The sequence below is a fragment of the Callospermophilus lateralis genome, chromosome 4 (genome assembly GCF_048772815.1).
Source record: "Callospermophilus lateralis isolate mCalLat2 chromosome 4, mCalLat2.hap1, whole genome shotgun sequence".
NCBI classification, from domain to species: Eukaryota; Metazoa; Chordata; class Mammalia; order Rodentia; family Sciuridae; genus Callospermophilus; species Callospermophilus lateralis.
Window position 1 is genome coordinate 6,931,143 of NC_135308.1, and position 25,292 is coordinate 6,956,434.

The 25,292-nt window shown below is 39.0% G+C and overlaps 1 protein-coding gene and 1 pseudogene across 1 annotated transcript in view; one reads left to right on the top strand and one right to left on the bottom strand.

The window, feature by feature from the left end:
• The window catches only part of Xkr6 (XK related 6), a 245,607-nt gene that overhangs the window by 63,052 nt on the left and 157,263 nt on the right, over positions 1–25,292 (top strand). The window lies entirely within an intron of this gene.
• On the bottom strand, positions 635–3,084 carry LOC143397274 (vacuolar protein sorting-associated protein 4B-like; annotated as a pseudogene).

Sequence of the window (25,292 nt, forward strand, 5' to 3'; positions counted from 1 at the left end):
GACCTCCCCAGAAAAAAAATCAGCCTATTACAAATCAATAAGACACTGGCTACAATACAATTCAGAATCTAAATTAACCACAGTACTCTTGTTGTTTTATTGACCATTCCTGAGAGTAAGGAGACTTATCATTTAAATTTTTTTAGTACAGTAAATAAATTTTACACTAAGGAGAATGTTTAAGATTTTTTTCCCCAAAATGGTAAAGCCTTATTTTAGTAGAAAGAAAATTATAAATGCTCCTTGCAAAGACTATCACTCAAAAATTTTGAAAATATTTGTACATCTATAAATGTTAAATATTCTTTACTGGGTAATTTGTTTTTATGTCAGTCACACATTGCTCATTTCCTTATAACCCATTATATTACAATTATTGTTAATTAGAGCATTTACTAGATAACGGAGGAAAATACATTATAAAACTTAAATGAGGGGTTGGGGCTATGGCTCAGCAGTAAGCGCACTTGCCTGGCATGCGTGAGGCTGGGTTTGATTCTCAGCACCACATATAAATAAATAAAATAAATAAAGGTCTATCAACAACTTAAAAATATATATATTAAAAAAAAACCTTAAAGGAACTCTGAAGTGAGATGTATAAAAATATTCAGGGATGTCTATTCATGTCCTTTCAGTGGTTCTGAGATCCAGGACAGTAGGGTTTTAGAGCTCATCGGGGATGTTAGAATCAGCTCAGATGGGTCCACAGGCCTTTTGGAAATGAGAAACTCCACTTCTCTAACTGGTGTACCTACACTGATACCATCATCATACCTCTGAAGTACCACTGGTTTTCTTCCCAGTTCTCAGAAGTCTGCTTCTGTTAGGTTGTCCAAAGTGGTGTCCAAGTGCAGTTTAAACATTGCTGCCCAGACTGGGCACAGTGACAGAAGTCTATCATCCCAGCAACTCCTGTAATTCTAATGACTTGTGAGGTTTAGGCAGCAGGCTCACAAGTTCAAGGCCAGTCTCAGCAATTGAGTGAGGGCCTGAGAAACTTAGACCCTGTCTCAAAGTAAATAAAATTACAGGGGTGGGTGCATACCTCGGTGGTAAAGTGCCCCTGGGTTCAGTCCCTAGTACCCTCCGCCCCCAAATCCCCAGAAACGAAAGATCAAACAAAAGCATTGCCGCATAGGCATGGTCTTCTAACAAAGGAATATAAATTTGATTCTCAAATGTTCAACCAATGACATAATCTAGAACACAGGGTATATTTGTAGCTCCCAAAACCTTATTTTTATCATTGTCCGCACCTCCCTCTTAGGTTTGAAGTAGAAATTCTATCTTAATTCTGTGTTCACTTTGACTGAACCACACAGAGGGTCCATTTCATCAGTGAAAATAGTGGAAGTCTTGTCTCTCTGGCAAGTTGGAGTAAGTACTTACAAGTTTTCACTTTCACATAGCCACATAGAAACAAGGTCAGGAGAAGATCTGAACAAAATGTTGAGTTGTTTCCTTCTGTTGCTACAGCTATGACCAAATAACATTTTTGTGTACTAGGTGGCCCAAATAATAGGGATCCTTTCCATGGTGCCATGTAATGATGAGATTTAATAGCAATTTCACAGCCTCTTTGAGTGCTTATTTGGCTCCTTCAAGAGGGCAGCATCACTCCATTTTCATTTGGTTACTTTATATCAGTAACATCTTAAAATGGATTCTGCAGTTTCTTTGTTTCAGGATCACCTGATTCTCCTTCCCCATTCCTGTGATTCATCATCAGCTGGACTTGGTTGTCCATGTTTCACTGTTTTCCTGGTTTTCTCTCTATCCTTAGATGCTTCTTTAATTGTTCTGCTCTATCAAGAAATTCTGTGCACCCTGCCCTATTACTTTGGTTGGCTTTATACAGCTTTGTCTTCTTTTGCTGCTTTGCTTGCAAAATCTGTTGTTTTCTGGAGGCAGGTTCCAATGAGCACAGTGGTGGAAACCCAAGCAGGGTTCTTAGAGATAGAGGAAGGTTGAAGAAAGCCAATAACAGTCATGTCTGATGGCACCCAGTTAAAGCCACAAACCTTAGGAGGTTGGTGTCTCTTTTGTACCAAGCAGTGACTTCTGTTGCAGAACTTATAAAATAGCACTGCGTCACACCAGCTGGGAACCTCCTCTAGACAGAGACATCAGATTTAAGTCGTTCTTACTGGTCGTGTCTTAATGTTGTCTTGTTTTATGTTAGAAATAAGGCAGGAAGATTTAAATTAAAGTTTCATTCCTAATGTGGCCCAGATGTGCACAGCATGGGAAGCAGGGAATGCTTTCAATGTAGTGTTGTGAAACTTGCTTGGAAACTTCCATATATGTTTTCTTTCTAATAAAGCTTCTTTGGCTTAAGCTCTCAGGAAAATAAATTTAATGTAGGTGATTAAAAACATGGCAGTCTTGGTTGAATATATCATAACATTTCAGAAGTTGTATCATCTGGAATGGTGACATAGCTGGGAATTTTGTAGGCTTCTTTTTTAACTTCCTAGTTTTAAACTTTACTCTCCCAAGATTCATTCTGTTAGGAAACTTTCTGCTTTCTAACTCCAGACTCCATCTCTTTCCTTGATAATAACCCAGCCTCCCTCCTTCCCTTCTTTCCTTCTTTCTTTCTTTTTAAACAGTGACTAACCCTGAGCAGTTAGTGCATAGGGAAGAATCTGTCTTTGGCATCTCTCTCCTGTCTCTCTTTATGTCAGGCATTTCAGATCTGATGTATAGGGTTCTTGTCATCTTGCTCTCAGGGAGCCATATTGATCTTTCCTGGGTAGTGACAGACTCCAGAACATCTTCATTATGACCCTGCAACAAAACTTATCAATTCCATTTCCTGCCTTAAGTAAGTGCCCATCTGTTCTGGTAATTAATCTTGTACTCGACCACAGAAATGTGTTTTTAAGATCTTAATGCAGTTATCCTTTCCCCTCCCCTTGATTTAAAAGTATATCTTCCTCCAGCTCCCAAGCAAGTCTGAGGACATAGCTGGACATTGCTGGGCCTGGGTGTCCACAGCCTCTGTGAAGGTCTCCTGTATACTTGTGGATGGCTTGATTCTGCATTTCCATTCTTGCTGTGTGCTCACATAAGGCCCATGCCGCGTTTAACAGGTTCTTGTTGCCATCTTGAGGTTCATAATCATTTTTAAAAGTGCCCTTCATTTTCATTATGCACTAGGCCCTGGAAATTATGTAGTAGCTATCCTTTCAATGAGTTTTTATTCATGGCCTGCTTTCTCTCTTCTTCTTGTGTTCAGCATCCCCTTGGTGGGCTTCCTGTGCTACCCACATACCCCTGTGTTTTTAGCTTTTTTCTTTTCATTTATGTTCACCTCAGCCAACCCTAAAGTGTTGTTGCACTCAAAGAGTTTAGTTTTTACAGTTGCTTGGTCAGTTGAACAGTCAGTGTAGTTTCTTGAGCTTTGACAGAGATTTTTATTCTAATTGTGTTGAGGAGCCTCTGTAATAATTATCTTCAGCTTTTGCCTGTGACTCTGTACTTCAAGAAATGAGTGCTTGTTTATAGCCAGTTACGTTCTGTGTTTGATTGAAGTGTGGCTGTGTTCACACTGAGCTGGCCTTGAAGCTCTGAGTTATATGATCTTGAGAGTCCCTCTGAGATTAAGGGTAGAAACTTAGCTATAGCCAGGTCCTGGCTTACTGTTTAGCAGATGGAGGGTTCAATTCCCATATTGGTAAAATGAATTCTTCATGTAGAATTGTATTGAAGTTTTTTTCTCCCCCTTGAATGATACAGTTTTATATGTAAATGTCAAGAAATTAGAATCATTCTAGGAGGGAAGATAGAAAATAAATAAGTCAGAGTACAGTCTTTGGTAGTAAATTGTGCTATCAAGAAAGCTCACACAGGATAAAGAAGGGGCTGCAGATTGTTTGGGGTGGAATCAGTGAGCAGAGCTGTTTTTGTTTGGTGTGTCTGGATGGTCCTCCCTGAGGAAGGATCATCTGAGTAGATACTAAGGTGCTAAGCCATGGACAGCATGAGGGAAGAGGAGTCCCAGAAAAGAGAGGAGAGCATCAGTTCTGGTACTTGGTGGTGGAGACAACTGAAACATGAAGAACTGTCGCAGTGCATTTTTTTCCAGGTAGTATCTGCCAATCAACAAAAAGAAGAATAGGTTGGTTTTTTTCTTTTTCTTTTTGGTCCTTTTTTGGAGGGTAGCGGTGTTAGTGTTATGTTCTTCATGGAGTTTCAACCTTTTAAAAAAGCCAAAGTAAAGATATTAATATATATATGTGTGTGTGTGTGTGTGTGTGTGTGTGTGTGTGTGTGTGTATATATATATATATATATATATATATATATATATATATATATATTTATGTATATATATATTTATGTATTCAGGACCTTCAGTGTCTAAGGGAGTTTGGTTCTAGGTGATACCAAAATCCTCAAGTCCCTTGTATAAAATAGTGTAGTATATGCATAAAAATTACCCAATCTTCTGAGTGATTCTTTGAATTATTTGTAGGTTACTTCAAATACCTAGTACAATGTAAATGTTATATAAATAGTTGTTATGTTGACTAGGAAATAATGGCAAGAAAATAAGTCTGTTTATGTTCAGTACAATTTTTCTTCAGTGATTTTTGCTCTGCCATTAGTTGAGTCCACGGTTACAGAAACCTTGGATACAAAGGGCCTCTTTTATAGCAATGTATCTTAAACTCTGCACAGTTTCTAGTCATCATATGTACCAGCTATGATTATGTCTCTTCTTGGATCTACTTTGAGTTTGATGATGGTATTGTTGAGGAAACTAACAGGCTTCAGATTGTATGTAGAAGATGGTCCTAAAGGTACCGTCATCCAAGTTTAACTTTACAGTAAGAGCATAAGGTCTGCAATGAGATGGTTGTTGGCAACTTAAACCAAGTTGTTAAGAAAAAATACATATATATTTATACTTCTTTTAAATTTAATAAAGGAGAAAACTTGGACACTGATTATTATAAAAATATTGTAGTTGGTACTGGTGCAAGGTAAATACATACATCAGTGTAGCAGAATTGAGGCTTCAAAAATAAACATTTATGGTTAATTGATAGCTTTTATGAACAGTTTTGTTATTGTGCAGGATATTGTGTCCTTTGAATTTGAAATACTTAAATTGTAACATAGAATTAATAAATTTTGTTTATTCCATTGTTAGATAATAGTTCCATACTGTTCCATTTTTGTTGCCTAGCTTTCAAAACCCCTGGGAACATAACAGTACTAGCACTACGTAGTGTCAGACTTTAGAAGATGATGCCCATGGGTAGTTGTTTATTTGAGGGGGAACTGTAGAATGCTGACTTAAAACAGTGTTGTTCTAGGAGGTATAGGTGGATGATATTTTAAGAGTTTTCCTGAACTGGGGATGTGGCTCAAAGGTAGGCCTGGGTTGAAGCCCCAGCACTACAAACAAACAAACAAAATCTTTCCCAAAAGTTGTTATTTGACTTTTTTAAGTTCTTACAGATAGTTTGTTAGGCCATTTTTGTTATTTGGAACTAGTGTTTATTTTTATGCCCATGATAAGAACATCAACAAATCTGAGTTTGCCTACTTATGTAGCTGGTATGTGAAGGCTACTTGAATACTCAGTTGTTTTAGGTTAGTTTTCCGTTGGGAGCCTCAGATAGCTTTCCATTATGTTTACATTTTTACTTTTTGTGTCTTCTAAAGTCCTGCATTATTAATATTTTTAGTATTAAGCTAACTACATAGATAATGTGTATTGAGTACACTTCTTATACCCCAAATTGTTTTCAAGTGCTAGTTGCCTTAAAGATAAGATTATCACCTTGTGCACTGTTGATAGGAATGTAAACGGGCATTATTGTGGAAAACAATATGGAGGTCCCTCAATAAATGAATAATAGAATGGCCACATGACTCAGCAATTCCACTTCTGGGTATATACCCCCCAAAATTGAAAGCAAAGACCTAAAGAGAGATGTACAACCATGTTCATAACAGCATTATGCATAAGAGCCTAAGTTGGGAGCAGCCCAAGTGTCCATTGATGCATGAATGGAATATCACCACAGGCGTGAACTTTGAAGGTATCATGCTAAGTGAAATCAGCCAGTCAGAGATGCACTGTATGATTCCATTTTTGAGGTTCTATGTTATTACAGAGACAGAAAGTAGAAAGGAGGTTAACAGAAGCTAAAGGGAAGAGGAATGCATCCAAATTGCAATATGAAAAAAGTTGTAGAGATGGATATGGTGATGATATAACATGTTAATGTGCTTAATCCTATTGAACTGTTCGCTTAAAGATGGTTAAGATGATAAAAGCAACAATAACCACAAACCCATATTACTTAGTTGTAATTTTACTTCAGGTGGGAAAGGCAAATAATTGCTATTGAATTGTGGGGTGAGGAGTGAGTGGAGTTGTAGGTGACACAGAAATGACAGAATATTGATAATTGTTAAATAGGGTGAAAATCCATAGTCCTTCACTGTTCTGTTCTATTTGTATATACTTGAAGATTTTCCTAAGGCAAAAATTTAAAAACTACTAATTGGTCAATTCAGTTTAGAAGAGTAAATTTGTCATTGTGGATTTACTGTGGCCATTCACCTTTTCCATAACTGATGGATGTGTCCCTGGAGGAGAGATGTGGACTGGTGCAGAATGGAGCAAGGGTGAGCCTTGGGACTGGAGGATGTTGCTTTCAGGCAGGGAAGGAGTACAGCCTCAAGAGGGAAGGGAGCTTCTCTTAGAAAGTCCTCTTGGCTGCCCTCCTTTGTGTTGGGACAGTTACTGATGGAACTAGGAAAATATGAATATGTTCAGTGGTCATTCCTGTTGTTAATTTCCTATGATAGGCCCAAATGGTCATGCTTGTTGCCTTGTTGTTGGGAACTTCAAAAAAAAAAAAAAAAAGTCTCAGTTACTGACCATTGTGAGGTTAATGTGAGAAACACTGTGGTGTCCACTTCCTGGAGCATAAGTTTATCATGGGCAATGCTGTATTAAGACTGTGGGATTCTCATCTATGGCCTGGAGACAGGTACTTTTGTTTTCATCATGGTTGGAATATGCCACCCACTTATAAGCTGTTCTAGTTGTTAGTTTAATAATTTCTTTTAGAGAACGCAGTTCATTTCGGTTAGCAGGACTGAGGCATCAAAGGCCTGTAAAACATCCTGATTTATTACCAAGAGAACCAGACATAGGAAGGTAGAAGTATTCTGATGTATAGACACTTTGAGCTTCAAATATACAGTCTGATCTTTGAGCCATTTTAAACAGAACATGAAAAGGATAAGAATTTTATCAGTAGCATTTAAATTTTATAACATAATAATAGAAAAAAGATGATTTGGCAATTTAGTACAAGAATAGGAGAGTACATTTTTATTTGCTTTGTGTAAAAATCCCTGTGTTTAACTGATGTTTTGGGCTAATTCAGCACCACTCAGATCATCCTTGTGGCTACTGGGATAAAAAAAGTCTGCCAAGAACTGAAATACCTACCCTTTGTTCTGTGTCCCCACACTTTTGATGATCCCTGTCAGTCTGCTGGCATTTCATTTTGGAGTGGGTTTCTTTTAGTTTTGAATGGTTTTGAAAGTGTGTTCATATAGTTATTGGTCATCTTTTTCCCCTTGGTGAATTATCTGTAGTTGTTGCACATATTTCATTGGGTGTTTGCCTTGTTTTGGCAAATTCTAAAAACTCTTGTCTTTATTAATATTGGCTACAAGTATTTTTCTCAGTTTGTTTTGTTTTTATGTATTTTTTGGTATGGTATTCTGCCTTAAAAAACAAACAAACAAACAATTATATCCTTTTTTGACTTCTAGGTTTAACATCATTGTTAAAGTCCTTCCTGTGCTTCAAAAGGTATTTTTGAACATTTTACCCATGTTTTCTTCAAGTATATTTATTTATTTTACTTTTAATGTGCTGTGTTTGGAACATACTTTGGCTTAAGCAGTAGGGTTGTCTTCCAAATGGCTAGCTATTTGTTTCCATGCCAGTTTCTGAGCCCTCTGTCTTGCTCCCACAGAATCCTTAAATTTGAGGTTTTTCTGACTGGTGAATGTGTTGGGCTTAGTGTTGTATACAGATGGCAAGGTGAATGTTGAGTTAGTCTCCCACATAAGGTAAGAAAGCTGCTGGCTTCTGCTTGGGTGAGGAGCCGAGAGAGGACTGTGTGTCAGCTGCGGCATGGGGCAGGGGCTAGCTTTGCTCATTTTCTGGAGAATGGTTGACATTGTATTCAGTGTATGTTGAAATAAGGATTGTTTTTATAGAAATTCCATTCTGTTATTTGTCAAATTTAGAAGTAACTCATTAGAATTTCTTGATCTTGTCAGGTGGAAGACTTCATACCACTCCTTGTAAAACCCAATGGAGGTTTTGCTTACTGTAACTGAAGGCTGTGGGTAGAGATGTGAGCCGAAGGGGGTCTTCCAGACAGCACGGTCGCACTGCTTCACCACAGGCCCCTACCAGAGTGCAGCTGGGGAAAGCTCTGGAACTGAAACTTGTCTCGTGGAATTGCTACAGTATTTGTCACTGTGGACTGTGGCTCACTTTGAGCAAAACACAAAGTGGTTGGAACATAGTTAAGCTGTGACTGTAGCAGGGATGAGGCTGGTAGGTCTGAGGGGGAGATGGGAGCTCTGGGAAGCACTTGGAGCCTCTAGTATGGTGGCAGTATGACCCAAGAAGAACTGTAGCTTAAACTGTAGGCTCTCTGTTGGTGAGGACATTGGGGTTTTGGAGTAAACAAATGTTAAAGTAATGATGATGAACATTTATGGCAACTATTATGCCTACAAACAATAAGTGGTGTTGAAGATATGGGGAAAAGGCACACTTACATATTGCTTGTGGGACTACAAACTGGTGCAGCCAATAAGGAAAGCAGTATGGAGATTCCTTGGAAAATTGGGAAGGGACCCACCATCTGACCCAGCTATCCCTCTCCTTGGTCTGTACCCAAAGGACTTAAAAACAGCATACTACAGGGACACAGCCACATCAATGTTTATAGCAGCACAATTCACAATAGCTAATAGGAAAACTGTGGAACCAACCTAGATGCCATTCCGTAGATGAATGCATAAAAAAATGTGGCATATATGCACTTTGGAATTATACTCAGCAATAAAAGAGAATAAAATCATGGCATTTGCAGGTAAATGAATGGAGTTAGAGAAGATAATGCCAAGTGAAGTTAGGCAATCCCCCCAAAACAAATGCCAAATGTTTTCTTTGATATAAGGGAGTTGATTCATAGTGGGATAGGGAGAGGGAGCATGGGAGGAATAGACAAACTCTAGATAGGGCAGAGGGATGGGAGGGGGCAGGGGATAATTAATGATGGTTGAATGTGATGATCATTATTATCCAAAGTACATGTATGAAGACATGAATTGGTATGACTATGCAGTGTATACAACCAGAGATATGAAAAATTGAGCTTTATATATGTACTAAGAATTTTTGTAATGCATTCCAATGTTATATATAAATAAAAATAAATAAATAAAAAAGCTTGAAGTAGAAAAAGTCATGTTAAGAGGTAACATGCCTGCCCTTTTTACTTCATTACATTTTCTCAAAAATGTACTGCAGACAGAAAGGGCTTAGCGAGCACTTGGTGAAGGAAGAGGAATTGGATGTTTGCTTTAAATAAAACCAGCGTAGTTTCAAATTTTCCTTACTTAAAATTTGAGTAAAACTCGGAGTATAAAACTTGTAGAATCTCCCCAAGAATATCAGTAGGAAATGAACACCTCAAGCTCTGATTTGATTAAAACCACAAGATGATCAGAACCTAGATAGGATTCCTCACAGTTCTTCATCATTTTAGATACTTAAGCATAAATTACAGTATATTAATTTAAAGCACAGTTCCTGAGATTTATGACTTCAAAATTGAAACGTATGGCTTTGTAATATTTGTTTAGATCCTGAAATTAGTTGGACTCCCTAAAAAAATTCTGGAAGAAAAACTAACTTACAAATGTGTTTATTACATTGAAGATGGGGCCAAATTGAATCAGGAGCATAAATTTGATGTTTTATAACAATGTGTCATATCCTGGCAAAATTAAAGAATTTCATTGGTATACATAAACTCAGAAGAGAAATGAACAATAATCAGTGTTTATGAATTATAATTAATGGATATATGTGAATGATATAAAAATCTATAAGATATCTGTCTTCATTTTACTCTACTTAGGGCCAATTCTTTAAGTGTAACTTTGGTAGAAGAATCTTTGAGTTTAAATTAGATTTTCGTTTGAATGGAATACTATAGTAGTAAGTGATTTTTGAAAGTTCTTGGCTGATTTAACCTTTCAAAATAGCCTGAGGCATTATGTTTGGGATCAAAACTACCAGCATTCTCCAAATAAGGAGTTAACGTTCAGGATTAATAATAGGATTTGAAAACATAAACTTGGCACCAAAGAGGTCCCTTATCGACAGCGTAAAGGTTCAGGGTTCTCGGTGGACTTTACTTTCAGAGTCTACAGACTGTCGTGTTTAGGCTTACAAAGGTAACATGCCTGTCCTTTTGCCTTCCTACCTCTGGTGGAAACAGCTCACCTGGTAGCTGATATGTGATGACACAGTTGTATGCGGACACCAGGGCTGCAGTCTTGCAGTCCAGGTTGGAGTCCCCCATCTGTTGTGCTGCATTTGACTTGTAGCACTTGTTTCCTATTGGTGAATGAGTGAGTGTCTTTCTTTGGATTATTGCAGAAGCAGGTTAATTATCACACACTTTGGAGCATTGCTATTGGAACTGGAATTCTGAATACACAAAAACATGTTTCTTCAGATTATGTATTTGGTATGGCTCAGTGTTGTACTTTCTTGACTTGGTTTGCATCTATAGGAGAAGAGTGAAATTGCTGTTTTAATTTCATTACCTTCATTAGTGATATTGTTATATTTGACTATAAAAAATAAATGTGCCATAATCCCAGGAAGTGAATAAAATACTGCTCTAGCTTTATGGACCCAACTTGAAATTAAATTATCATTATTATTCCCAATAGCCAGCAGGATAAAAGGGCCATCTTTCCATTTAAAATAGGATTGTGACTGGAATTATGTATATTTTCATTTTTCTGGAATTAAAAAATGGCTTCCGATATTTTATAATTTAGTGTCATGTTAGAAATTTCATTTCATGATCATTTGTTCATTCACATGTATTTTTATTTTTAGCTCTAAGCGAAAGACATGAGGCCTCAGCCTGAAATGAGGTGTGGTTTTGAGGTCATCCGATTTCTGGCTAGAAGTGTGCGGTCGCCTCGTCCTGAAACCACTCCACACAGAATGGTAATGGCAAAACCTGAAAGAGAGAGAGAGGGGCCTTCACTCTTCTATGTCTGTTCCCTGTCCCACTTCCTTCCTTTCTAAGACTTAACAATCTTTAAAGGTAGGGATAAAGGGCATTAAATAACATACTGACATATCCTAGCTAAACTGGTTTAAAATTTTCATAGTAAGATTAATATCATAAATCCCCATGCTAATCAAACCTTTTGGAGTTGTTTAAACATTTTTTAAGTGAGATTTTGAGCTACTTAAATAGCAGAAAAATATTTACCGCATGAAAATAATCTGAATCAGTAGGAATTTATGGATTGAAAAGTTTTTTCCTTTGAAAACCAGTAGGGTTTACTCTTAAACAAAAGCTGATCTTGTCTAAATAAAATTTTCAGACTCGAAAATATGGATTCTTGCCATAATGCTCTTTTCCTGTGTAAGAATATTGTTGTCTTAAGCATGTGTGTGTTTGTTTTTACTTTTCAAATCATAAAGTGATCATTGAGAATGTTAGTTATGTCAGTTAACTTTGCTTTAATTATTTTACATATATCCATAACTGTTTTAATTAATACAGATTTAATGATACCCTTTACAGTTGAAGGTAGTAAACTTTTTTTTGTTATGGTAAAACTTACTTGGGGCATGTCTTCTCTTAATTATTAAGTCTATTCTGAATGCCAGTGTTGTGTTAAGTACATTAAGGTAGCAGTGCTTACAAAACCAGCACTAGGTGTAACTTTCGTAGAGTAGAATTTCAATAAGGTTCTTTGCTCAAATTCAGATTTTATACTGAGCCATTAGTACAGATTGGGGTTCTTTATTTTATTTCATTTCCTGTATTACGTGTAACAGCATTGATAGCAAAATAGCATCACAAATTGACATCTGTTCACTCTAAATTGTGCATTTGTTTAACGAGATGAGATGCTGAGAAAATTAAATTTTGTCCCTGTCTGAAGTGCTATACAGAAGGCAAATTCTAAATTCTGTTCAGACAGTATTTTTATTTCTTAAAAAGTCATGTTTATTTTCATGCTTTCTTCTTAGAGGTTGTCACTATAGTTCTGTACATTACCTCATTACTCCACAGTATTTTCTTACTCCCCCTAATCCTAGATGTTGAGTATGACTTAAAATTTAGGAAGTATGTCCTGTTTCTTCATGTATGTGACTTGCTATAATGATAGGGAGAATTGTTCACATGCACTGAGAAAAAACTGTTGGATGCTCAGCCACAGAAGCCTGGGTGCTCTTGGGTTACCTAGGAGTGCTCTCAGCTTGTGTTCATGGGCCAGCCTTGCCTTCTTCTAAAGAAAGTTCTTTGTTTTATCATCACTCCTATAAATTATCTACTTCTCCTGGACATATGAACTCTGAACTCTTGGTTTTCTGTAGGGTGGAAGCAGATCTAAGTAGTTTTCTCTTTCTTTCTTTCTTTTCTTTTTTTTTTTTTTGGTATTAGGGATTGAACCTAGGGGCTGTCTGCTACTGAGCTAATACCTGTTTTTATTTTTTATTTTGAGACTCTGTTAGTTGCTCAGGCTGGCCTCAAACTTGCAGTCCTCCTGTTTCAGCCTCCTGAGTCACTGGGATTGTACAGTCAGGCCCACCACACCCAGTAGTAGCATGGTCTTTAAGCCTACAGTAGAAGAGTTTTTCATATGATTCATTTTTCTGTATTGATAGTGTCTTTTTTTAAATTTTTTTTTTTACAATTGACTTTATTTATTTATTTTTAAATATTTGTTGGACACAACATCTTTGTTTGTATGTGGCGCTGAGGATCGAACCCGGGCCGCACGCATGCCAGGCGAGCGCGCTACCGCTTGAGCCACATCTCCAGCCCATGATAGTATCTTAATAAGAAACAATTACTGCTGTCTATCTTTTTGGAAATTCTGATTTTTTTTTCTATTTACCCAAACAAAGTTTTTTCCTTTTTCATAAAAAGTCTTAACTAGATTTGCCCTTTTTGAGGCTAGAAGAATATTGAAGAACATCTTATTTCAATACTAACCACTGTTATTGGCCAAAAAAAAAAAGTGGTTTCTAACGACATGAATTGTATAAGAATGAAATCTATAATTTGATTTAAGTATCTGGATGTCTTTCACCATAATAGCTTTTAAAAGTAAAGATAGAACTAATGCCACTTTAAAGCCTGAAATTGTAAATGTGAAAAATCTTTGACCAAGTAAATACTAGATAAATAATTAGTGTGTATGCATATAGTTTAATATTTGCTGTACATAAACTTACTAACATTAGATTTAAAAGTTTCTAAGTGTAAAATGAGAAAAAGCATTAACATTAAATGTTTCAAAAATTATAAAAGTAAGTACCTTTCTGAGAAAATCTTTTCCTTTGACACTGTTTAATTTTTTTCCCTTTTTTGTTTTTTAGGTTTGCAATTTTTTTTGGTGATGGCATGTTCAGAATCTTGGATCCTTAAGTTGACCATATTGGAAATACTTAGGAACCTTGGAAGTTAATGTTGTTTTTGAATCTATAAATGACTTACTAGGTGAATTAGTAGATTTAATAAAAGTATATAAAAGAAGTTCATTCCTGTAAGTCGGCCTGATGTCTCATACTCTGGAGAATAGTGGTCTTTTCTCAGCCTGGGGCGTCATGGGCCTCCTGTTTTCCCAGGCAGTTTATGGCATTCCTCACACAACTGTTGGGTTAGCTTGTTTTCTTTTGCATCTGTCTGCCTTGCAGCAGGAAGTTACTTAGATCAGAGATAATTACTGATAAAGGATAAAGAAGAGAAAAAAGAAGTGAAATGACAATCCTAAAAGTAGTAATCATAAAATTTAAACCTGAAATTGTCCCAGAATGGTCAAGAATACACAGATCTACCCAAATTATTCACAGAAACATTTCGGGCAGATGCTGCCAATTTGCATTATTAGCATCGTGTAATGAGGAGGGAAAAGAGCTATGGTTTTTCACCTCCTCCCTTTCACTTGTCAGGTGAATGAATTAGAAGAAAGCAATGTGGCTGAAAGGTAGGCAATGTAAGTTCAAAGAAAAAAAAAAAACAATTGAATCTTCGGGGAGGATTAGTCCCCCTTAAGGCTTCCTTTCAGGGACCCATGGAACACATTTCCTCTTTACAGCTGTGGACCCAGGTGTGGACAGGGGTATTCTTGGGGCAGATGGAGAACTATTGCAGGGTGCCATTCTTGGTGGTTGTCTTTTACCAACTTCTCCTGTTCCTGCTGGGATTAAAGGACTCTGGGAATGTTCTGGAACAGTAACTTTGACAGTCAGGTTCTCTTAAGATTTCTTTTAGAAAGCTTTTAGAAGCTAAAGGGCTTATCCATTACTGTTCCCCTCCCTGCCTTTGTTTTGCTTTGTTATAAGGAAAATTGACTGATGTATATTTAATAGAAGGTACATTGAGAACATTAGTTTTTTTAAAAAGCCACATTACATTTTAATATAAAACAACTGGCATTTTAAAATCTCTCCATCTGTGATACTTTTGTCAATCGAGGTGTTTCCTCTTAGCCAATTCTAGCCACACTATTGCCTGGGCTTCGGCATTTGATATACCCGGAAAGAATTAGCCAGGCTAGAAAATCATGGTCCCCACTGGAATGAATATTTTAAAAACTTCTTAAATTCTGAAAACTGTGACTACAGATGAAAGAGACCCAAGAGGGTGAAAAAATTAAGAGCCTGACAATAAAGAGTGTGGGTAGGGCCGGGGTAGATTTTGTGGAGGTGACCTAGAGTGCCCTGGAGGAGGAGGTCATGTGGCGAGGTGGGGCTGGGGTGGCGGGATGGGGCTGGGGTGGTGGGGGCAGGGGCCATCCTCTGTTCTTCAGGTAGCTCCACTAATGTGCTGCAGTATTGTAAGGATAGTGATATGGAAATAAACAGGTACATTACCTAACAGTGAGTTTGATTTTGTTCTGGTGTGTTCCAAATGGTGATGTGACTCAAAAGATTAGCTTAACTTCAAGTAAATATCATAAATATTAAAGAAAATGTTTCTAGTTAAGTTCCTGTTGTACAACTTAATAAAATAGACAACTAAGCATAGAGGAGAACAAAGCCATGTAATTAGTTGTGGTTGATGGTTGCTTCCTAGAAACTTAATAAAACATTCAGTTTTATGATTCACATTTTAGTATTCAGATTTTAGGTTGGCCTCATTGTGCTATGGGAGTAGTTTAGTTGTCCATGGAAGTCCACTTTACTGGTCACTGCCCTCCACAGCCTGCACATTCCTCGGCAGTTCAGAGATCTGACTCCGTTTGCCCAAGGAGAAACAAAACTCTTACTATGTGCGTAGGAAGCTAGAGAAAGTGAGCAGAAGCAATGGCCCTGTGCATTGGAAGTGTTAGACCAGCTCCTCCTGGAAATCTGAAAGCATGGCTCCTGTTTTAATCAGTCTTTTCTCCTCTGTGACCAAAAGACATGACAAAAACAATTCTAGAGAGGGAAGGATTTATTTGGTAATCACAGTTTCAGAGGTCTCAGTTCATAGATGGCCAGCTGTTAGCCAGAGGTGAGGCAGAACATCAAGGTGGAAGGGCCTGGTGAGGAAGGCAGCTCAGGACATGATAATCAGGATGACTTACCAGGGACAAAGTATAAACCCCAAAGGCATGCCCCCTGTGACTCCCCTTGGCCAGCCACACCCTACCTGCCTATAGTTCCCACCCAGTGAATCCAGTCAGGTGGATCAGTGCCTGATCAGGGTAAGGCTCTCACAACCTAGTCATTCCACCTCTCAGTTTCCTGAACTCTGGGGGACACCTCGCATCCTAATCTTGGCTCTTTTCCCTGAGACTGCAGCACAGACATGGCATTTTGTGTGGTTCCTGTCCATGCAGGACATACCTTTGACTGCCTGTCAGGAAGCCCTGATCTGAAAGATTATCCTCCCTTTACTTCTGCCCTTGCTTCAACTTTGCTCTCCTACTGTCAGTAGTTCTCTGTCACCTTGGAGTGGGATGTCCACCCTGGAAGGATGTTGATTGCCTCTCCAAACAGCTCCTGCTCTGAGTTGAGAACTTCATAAAGAAATGGACCAGAACTCTCTGCAGAGGCTGCCCCCATTTAGGCATGTTCAAACTAGAGCCCAAGGCTTATACATAGTGATGCTTCTTGCTGGAGAAGGTTTTGTTTCACAATAAGTGAAATATTGTTTTTAAAATGAGCATGCTTTTTCCCTAAAAATTCTGGTTATTATGAATTCTTTCTCCCTAAGTGTGAATTTTTCTCATATCTTGGGTGTAAAATGTGTACTTGAAGCTGTAATAGTGGCTAGAAATTTGAGATTCATTGTTTTGTGACTTTTAAATTTGCAGCACATTTTAAGGAAAATAGTCAAGGTTTCCAGATTCCATTTTATTCCTTTCAGATTTTGTGAATGTCTGATTATCTCTGAATTTTATTAATTCATTTATAAGTTTAGGAAAGACTATCTTCAGTTAGAAAAGTATTTCAACACAAAGGTCCATTTGAACAGCTCCACAGTGAAATCACAGACCATCTGCTTGTTATGTCATTCACGGGACTTTCCTGCAAAATTCAGCTTCACTCAGAAGGTCATCCTTGGAAAACGAAGAAGCCTGAAGAGTCTCTGCTCTTGGGACTAAGTGAACAGAAGGGCGTGTGTCCTCAGGGTAACAGTGCAACATATCCTGGAAGCATCTTGGACGGCATCGCTGTTGGTACGTGAGGCAAGACTTGACTTTCGTTTACGAATTGGACCTACAAGGTGTAAGCTAATCTATATAACAGATTTAATGTACGCAAAATACAACCTTCACTCCAAAACATTTCTGTCAGTACAGTCTGTTGTTAATAACCTACACTGGTAGAGGGGAGCCTGGATCACACAACTTAACTGAAGTCAGACAACATTCAGGATTTGAAGGTGTTTTTGTAGTTCATTTTAGCATACAGTGTTTGGGATTCTACACATGTGCCTTACAATTTTCTGTCCCCAGAGAGAGGAGCTCGAATTGATCTATGCTTCAGATACCCATTTTACTGGGGAGAAAACATCAAGCACAAGATTCTAAAATTGGGTGGAGTCCTGTGACATTTCTCCTGCTTACACTTTCCAAGTAAATTTATTACATTTACTTCTAGCTCTTCAGAATGATGCCCAGTTTTAGTCACTGCCTTAAGACCATCCAGGTCAGTCTTCCCTCCTGTGGTCAGGTGTTATTCTGCTGAAGATGAGAGCTTTTCAGCTGCTTCATTGTGAGAATGCGCCTACTGCCTTTTATTCTACCTCCCTTCCTATGGGGAGTAGACTTGTTCTAGTCATAGATGTCTTTGGCCTCTAAGGTTTGCCTGTAATAATTCATGGATTCTAATGTGGCCTTTTGGTTGTGCTGTTGAGGTGGTCTCCATGGGACAATTGCTCTTCTCTGGGCATGGCTAGGGGTGGTTTCCAGCCTTTCCTTCCAACCACTGCATTCTCCTCAGGCTAGGAGGGGGTCTTAGCACACCCCAGATATGGGAGGATGCAGAGCGACTCTGGAAGCTGGCTAGCTCCTGGAGGTGTCAGTTAAGGAGATAGCTGAAGAAAGCCATCTGTTTACCTCAGGTGCTATTAAAAACACATGCGCAGAGAAGGCCAAGATTTTAGGCTCACATGAACCCACATTGAATCTGCATTGTCTGTTCAGGTGTGTCTTACTTTAAAACAATTATAATAATAACAACCCTTTAAAAAAATCGTCACATACCACTGATTAAGATACTGAGTTTTTTCTTGTAGTTTCAGAAACATTGCAGATGTGTTTTGTGTAAGAGAATATATTGTATATAATAATTTTCTGACTCTTGCTCTAATAAAAATTAAGTTGTCTAATTATTCAAAACCTAATAGTTTTATTTTTGAGAAGATTTTAAAGCATGACTGTTTTTACTTTTCATTTTCAGAAGCTTGTATGTGTGGTGTGCATGCATCACATAATCAGACTCCATCTCTTTTCTCCAGTGAGAGTCTCTGAACTGTTCTGAGCACTGTATGGTAGGGGACCCCAAGGCATATCAGGCTTTTCTGTGTGAGTAGCAGAAACTTTGTTCTAATGAAGTAGCTTGTACTTGAGTTTTAATAAGGACCTTTTTTTGTTTAAAATATGCACACAAAGTAAAGGAAAGGAAATGGACAAAAACATCTACAAATAAGTCAATCTAAATCAGGGTCCGGAGCTAGTCTCCCTAAAGTTAACAGTGCTAGTGAGTCAGTAGGCATGGCAGGGATGAGGGTGGGGATGAGGGCTCCCTTCTGGAGTCAGCAGCGGCGTGGGCAGTGTGTTCGCTGTGTCCTGTGTCAGGAGACCTTGGCTACTGAAAGTTCACCCTATAGCTCTGGCATAATTGGTGGTGGTGGTGGAGGAGTGTCCCTTTGCAGTAAAACAGGGACAAAGTAGGGACTTCAGACGTTATTTTCGATAGAAAAATTCCTTTGTACTTTATGCCCTTTTCTTAGCTATATGTCCTCATTTTGTAAAATGAAGTTTATAGTCCTGAGTTCTCTAAAGATACTTTTAAATTATTTTATTGGTCTGTAAAGTCAAAAAGCTGAGCACAACTCTTTTCTTGGAATTATAAATATTAGCATGTTGAAGTCTTGGTTCTCCTCAAGGACCTATTAATTTTTGTTTACCCCGTAACCCATACTCATAGGACACTAGTTAGAGAGTCTGAGAACAGTTCATCGAGACAAATACTTCAGCCCTGCTGTATATTGGGAGTCATGGTTTTAAAAATCTGACATGGTAGCCGTTAAAAGGACAACTAGCACTATTCTGTTTCTGTCAACTCTTGACCAGGGACTTCCTATAAATCTCTCAGATTACCAGTATTTATGCAAACATGCACTACAATACAGACTTCCAGGAAATCACTTATACTACCTTGCTGATAATTTTCTGACCTGCAAAATAGCCATCAACCTATAAAAAAGTTGTACAACAATCAATGACCAAAAATGATGCAGTGGTCATAATTTGTATCATTTTTATTTCTGCTAATCTATAATACCAAGTTTAAGACTAACTCTAGATATCATTGTCTTGTGTGACTAGACCACTTGTATCACTTAGCTTAAGAACTGGGCAAAAAGCCTCTGAAGGGAGGAGATGTCAGGGATGAATCTGTGATAGGTTCGAGTGATGTGGTCACCTTCATCTTCCCTATGGAAAGACATTTTCTAGAAATATTTAAATAATAACCAGTTTTCATATCTTGTCCACTTAGGGCAAGGCAGTGCTTATATGATTTGTCATTGTTCTTATATATGATTTGTCAAGGAGTGAAGACATTGGGATTTTTTTCCTTGGGTTCCTCAAGGGTAGGGTTGGTGTCCTTCCTAAGTGCTTGTGGGCAGGACATTGAAAGGAAGTCTGTGGTCCCTAGTCTGGTGTACCTCCCTTTCCTCTGGGATGTTGTTCAGTAGGGACAGCTTGCCCTATTCTTTGTTGTTTCCTTAGAGACTTCTTAGGAGTCCCAACATTGGATTATTAAACCCTGGACTATGGGTAATTGGGCAGAAGCCTGCTTCCTGTGTTCACTGGGACTTGAGAGCAAGAATGAAATCGCTAAATAAGATGAAATTGACTGGAGGGTATTTGAGACTCCATGTGCAGGTGACTCCCCATCCTTTCTTATGGGTGGAGGAACATCTGTGGGGGCTTTTGAGTGTCACAATACTAGAAGGCAGAGTTTGCCGTTAAAATTGGATTTAGATGAAATATTTTGAAATTTCTCAGTTTTGCAGCAGAGGAAGATGATAAATTGATACATATTGACATAGCCAGAAACGATGATCCTTGTGGAGTTTGGGAAGAGGTTCTGCTGGGTCTTGATGACACAGCTATAAGCATGCATCTCAATCTTTTTTCCTTCCAATATCTCTGTCTTGTTCCAAAGCAAATTGTATTTTTGGTTATATGACCTCTGAGGTTTCCCCTAGAAATTGGGTTTTCCTTTAGCTCTTGATTGGTTCTCAGTGGCCTGGTAGGCACCGTGTCAGCTTAGAAAGTCATGTCACAGAATGGATTATTATGCAATTTTAAGAGCCCCATTTGTGGAATCTTCTGGAGCATATTAAAATATTGAAGACATTGTAGGATAGTTTTTCTGCTTTGAGAAATGAGAAAGTACTTAATGCCTGGGCCCAGTGTAGGCTTAGTGTGCAACTCTGGGCTTGCTTGGGCTGCATCCCCAGTTCCTGTTTGGCCTGATTCAACAGGTCTCTCTCTGAGTGGCAAGACAGAATTTCTGAGCAGTTCGATTTCTTGATGATCTACAAAGTTTAAGGCAGGTATTGGAGCATTGCTTTATTTCATATATATATATATATATATATATATATATTTTTTTTTTTTTTTTTTTTTTTTAAATAAAAACATTTTCTCCCTTCAATCTCTCAATAACTGTTTTCCCAAAGTACAGATGAATTCTTTTTCTTGTAAAGGTGATCTGTTTTGTACAGTTTTCAAATGATGTGGAAAAATAAAAAGAACTAAGTTTACTGCCTCACTACTGTTACTACTCCAGTCCTCACCATTGTACACTGCTTTGCTGTCAGTGGCTTGCGGTGCACATTGCCCATGCTAACAGCATCCTTTCAATGGCTGTGCTGTGTGGATGGAACAACTCCCTATTGCTGGAAATTAAGTGATTTACATTTTCTGTTATTTGGGTTCTTTCCAGTTTTTGAGTCTTAAAAACTCAGTTTCATTGACTATCCTTCTATATAATTTCTACACTCACCCAATTATCTCCTTGGTATAAATTATAGACTCTTCAAAAATTGGGATGTCTATATCTGAGATGCACAATACTGGAATTAGTTCTGTGAGGTGATGTCTTTGAGCATTTTGTGTGTGTGTGCTTAAATCACTCAAGCAGCAGCTTCTCCCTTCAGGTCTGCATGGCATGTTGCAGGATGGGTGTGGAGGATGGATGGCAGCCCTTCCTGCACCACTTGCCCCAGTACTTGTTGCAGATAAAGGTCGTCTGCAGCCAGGTATTAGGTACTGACTCCAAGACTAATGACCAAGATTTAGAGTCTAAAATGATGAGTGCGAGTCATAGGAAACAGAAAACAGAACTTTCTGGCTTCCTCCCATGAAACTGCTTTGATTCCCAATTCTACTTGTCTAATTAGGCAGATCAAAGAGACATGTATTTTGGAGAAGTGGAAGTTCTGGTGCATTTCTCAAGTCTAGTCAGTCTTAACAGGGGGCCAGATGTAAACGTCAGTTCATTCTCGTTGCATGAGGGAAGATACCTTCTGGAAGGTGTCTGATTGGATCTGCACACTTAGGGTTGCTTGGTGTCTTCTACTTTTGTGTTTGCCCCGGCCACTCTTGGGTCTTAAGATCTCTGCATGGTTTCTAGACTAAATCGCTGGCCACTGAACGTGAGTAGAACCCAAAGCCTTGTAAGGACTCCATGTCCCACTGTGGAAGGCTTGGCTTCAGTTGAAGTCATTAATTCTATTCGCCATAAAAATGAGCTCCACTTGAAAACTAGCTGTACCCATTCCTCCTTCACCCGGCCCCCTCCACCCTCCTCCTCCACCCCCACCCCCCCACTGCCTTTACATTTGTTGCTCACAAGCCTTGCTCCCTGGTGTCCCTTGTACCTCTGAAATGCTGCAATGTCCTCAGAGAAACATTCTCTGACCAACCCATGTGAAGTAGCACCTCTGGCACTATCTCTGTTTCCTTGTAGCTGTCACAACCTGACATACATTTGTCCTCTGCACAAATATAAGCTCAGAGAAGGCAGGTTCTTTTTTTAGTTTGTGGCTATTTCCTCCAGACCTAGAGAAATCCCTGATGTTACTCATTGAATCTCTGTTACTTGACTACAAATCAAGTCCAATGCCTCCAGCCGAAGAATTGTGAAGAAACTTGAGATTTTAGAGGATCTGGATTTGCAGGAGAGCAGCACCTACCTCTGGCCGAGGAGGGGCTGCCCTGTCCATCAGTGCCAGGCCTCCCTCTCTGTCCTCTGTCTGAAGCCAGGGCCTAAAATTCCCCATTTGGATGTTGACATGTGATGGTGAGGAACATTGTGTAAGCATTTCTGGGGACTGGTCCAGTTGACATTTGTCGAGTAACAGCCACGGTGCTGGGCATTATGTGGGGAACCAAGGTCACAGAAGTTGCCTGGTCAGAGTTGCCAAGCTGATGCCTCCTTGAAGTGAGAATGTAGGGGACGGGATTGCCCAGCTGCAACCCCCAGGCCAGACACAGGAGCTCTGAGGGAGGGAAGCTGCCTTCATTGGTACGAGTCATGTGGAGCCTGGCTGCTTGTGGGGAGGCATCAGCCTGGGTTGCGCTCCTGATCTTGGGTAGAGGAGGGCAGAGAAAGGAGAAGTGAACCCACCTAAGAGTGCTTGGGAGCCCCCAGAGCTCTGGAAGGAGGAGGGAACTCAGCCCTCAGCCCCACTAGTAAGATCTCATGATTCCTCTTTCTACTGTATACTGCAGACCTTTGTGGTCTTAATTCAGAACCTAATGTTTAAAAGTATATTTGTGGGGAGTATTGCAGAAAGTTCCAAGACCCAGAAAGCCTATTGAAAACCAACTTTTAAAACAACAAAATTTGTATTTTTCTTCTTTTTCCCTCCCTTTTGTAAGATGAGAGACAAAAAAAGAGACAGAATAGCTCCTGTTTCTCTAAGAATATGAATAGACTAAAAGGAAACAGGATTCCTAAGGGGATCTGACTTATGCAAGCAATACATTATTCAAAAATAAATTCTTCAAATACTCCAAAGAGGTCCCTTGAACTTTTCTGTAAGGAATGAATATTTAATTGAAAACAGAAGCGTAGTGCAAACATGCATGAACATGCTATCCTAACCTATGGAGACAGCTTTCCGGCCTAGTTCTGATGAGATTTGATTTCTGTCCTAGCTGAAATTACCAAAATGTCGTGCTACAGTGTGCTGACACAGAAGGTTCTGAGCAAGATGCACACACGACATTAGTAGCATCAGGAAAAACCCTGATGACAGTAGGACCTCACGGTTATGCTGTCCCCTGGGCCCTATCACTTATGCACCAGCTCTTAGAAATCATGCTACAGAGATTGACAGATTCCTCCTGCCCAGTCTTCACATTGTCACCTGGGAATTTAGTTCAGTTGCAGATTCTGATTTGGTCATTCCTCCTTTAACCCCCTTGAAGGGAAGCCCCACTGCTGCTCCACCGGCTGTGGCAGTGGTGGCAAGTCCCAGCTTGCCAAGGCCTTGGGCATGCATAGATTTCATGGAAACTTTGAGACTGCCCTGGGAGTTGGGCAGTGCTGGTGTGACCTACTTTTACCCATTACAAAATCAGCGAGGCAGATGGCCAGAGTGTGTGCTAGGATCCAGAGTTCGACTCGTGGAATGCTTACGTTGAACCAGTTCTGACCTGGTTGTTGCATTATGGGGCAGGGGTGAAACTAAAATGGTAGTTTTGGAAACACAAAGGGAAAATACAGAAATATTCTATTATTAGAATTGTGTCTTTTGAGGTTTTAAAAGTAAGAGCTAGTGGGCTAAGGACATGTAAAGTTTGCATGGGAGTTTTAGACTTGCCATTTTTAGGCAACAGGACAAAGCACAAGCTGAGCATCCTACTCGCGGCAAACTGCAAAGATGGTCTTTGGGGAAAGCTGGTTCCACTTGAGCATAGGTAGCCTTCCCCCTTCCAGATGGAAACAACCTGAGAGCTCCGTAGTGTTGGTGGATGGAGCGCCATGCTGTCAGATGACCCAGAGGACATGCAGATTACCTGCAGGTGGGCTCAGCCTCAGAATTGGCACATCAGCAAGGTTTAACGTGAAGTCTGGGTGATGTTCAGTGAGGTCTTGTGTATATTCTTCATATGGTATGTGCTGAGAAATAGCTTAATGTTACGAAACAAGGAACCAAAGACTGGCTTGGACATGAAGGGTGGTGCTGTGGACTGGTCCCTGGTCCCTGCTGTCCTGACTTTTGGCTCTTGTGTAGATATTTTCCCTCATTTGTACCTTAGCTTTATCATAGTTTTTAACATTCAGAAAATTTTGCAATTTTATTTAGACCAAAAATTTAAGCTTTTATTTTGTGCTTGTTTCTGCTTTTATGTCTAAAAATGTTTTCCCATTCCTGAAATAAAATGACTACTTAAATTTATTTTTAATTGTAGACTTAATTGGAAGACAGTGGAATTACTAGTTGGCAGCAAGTGTTTTGAGAAAAAATACACCCCTTAATTAAATCTGGTAGAGTCTTAACCAGATTGTATATCAGAATCACCTGTCTGTCTGAGCTTTGAAAAATTCTCAATGCCAGGGTCACATCACAGATCCACTGGATTGTTTTGTAAAAATACCTTACACAAGTCTACAGGCTTACAAAGGGTCCAGTTGTAGGTGATTTTTTTTTTTTTCTGTTATTGCTTGATTTACACACTAGCTTTTGTTAGTATAGTGGGTGTGTTTGTCATAGTCATTACCATTTGTTAACAATGAGAATTAGAGCACTGTTCTCACTTCCATGTGGGAGAGATTCCAAAACTGTGTGCACCCAGGAATGGGGGTGCTCCCTGCAAAATTGTGCTGTTCTCCGAAAGTACCAGTCTCACAGATGGCATCCTTTGATGTGCCTGTGCTTATTTCTGAGTTCTATAGTTGAGTCTCATTTCTGCCTTATGTGCTACTACACTGTAGCAAGAAGCTTTAAAAAAAAACAACCAAAATTTAGAATATACGGTGTATTTATTAATGCTTTATATTTGTATAATATTTTGTACCAAAAATCATTGCTCTTTGTTGCAAACAGTAGTGTCTCATGTGAATTGGCATATGGAACTAGCAGGTTGATTTTTGCAACTTAGGAAAAGAAAGATAAGAAATTGTCATTTATATCTCTGTACAAATCCAGATGTGTTCATCAGTTAAGACTGAAAGCACATCTCTAGTTTTCTGGCCTGGGGTTTCAGAT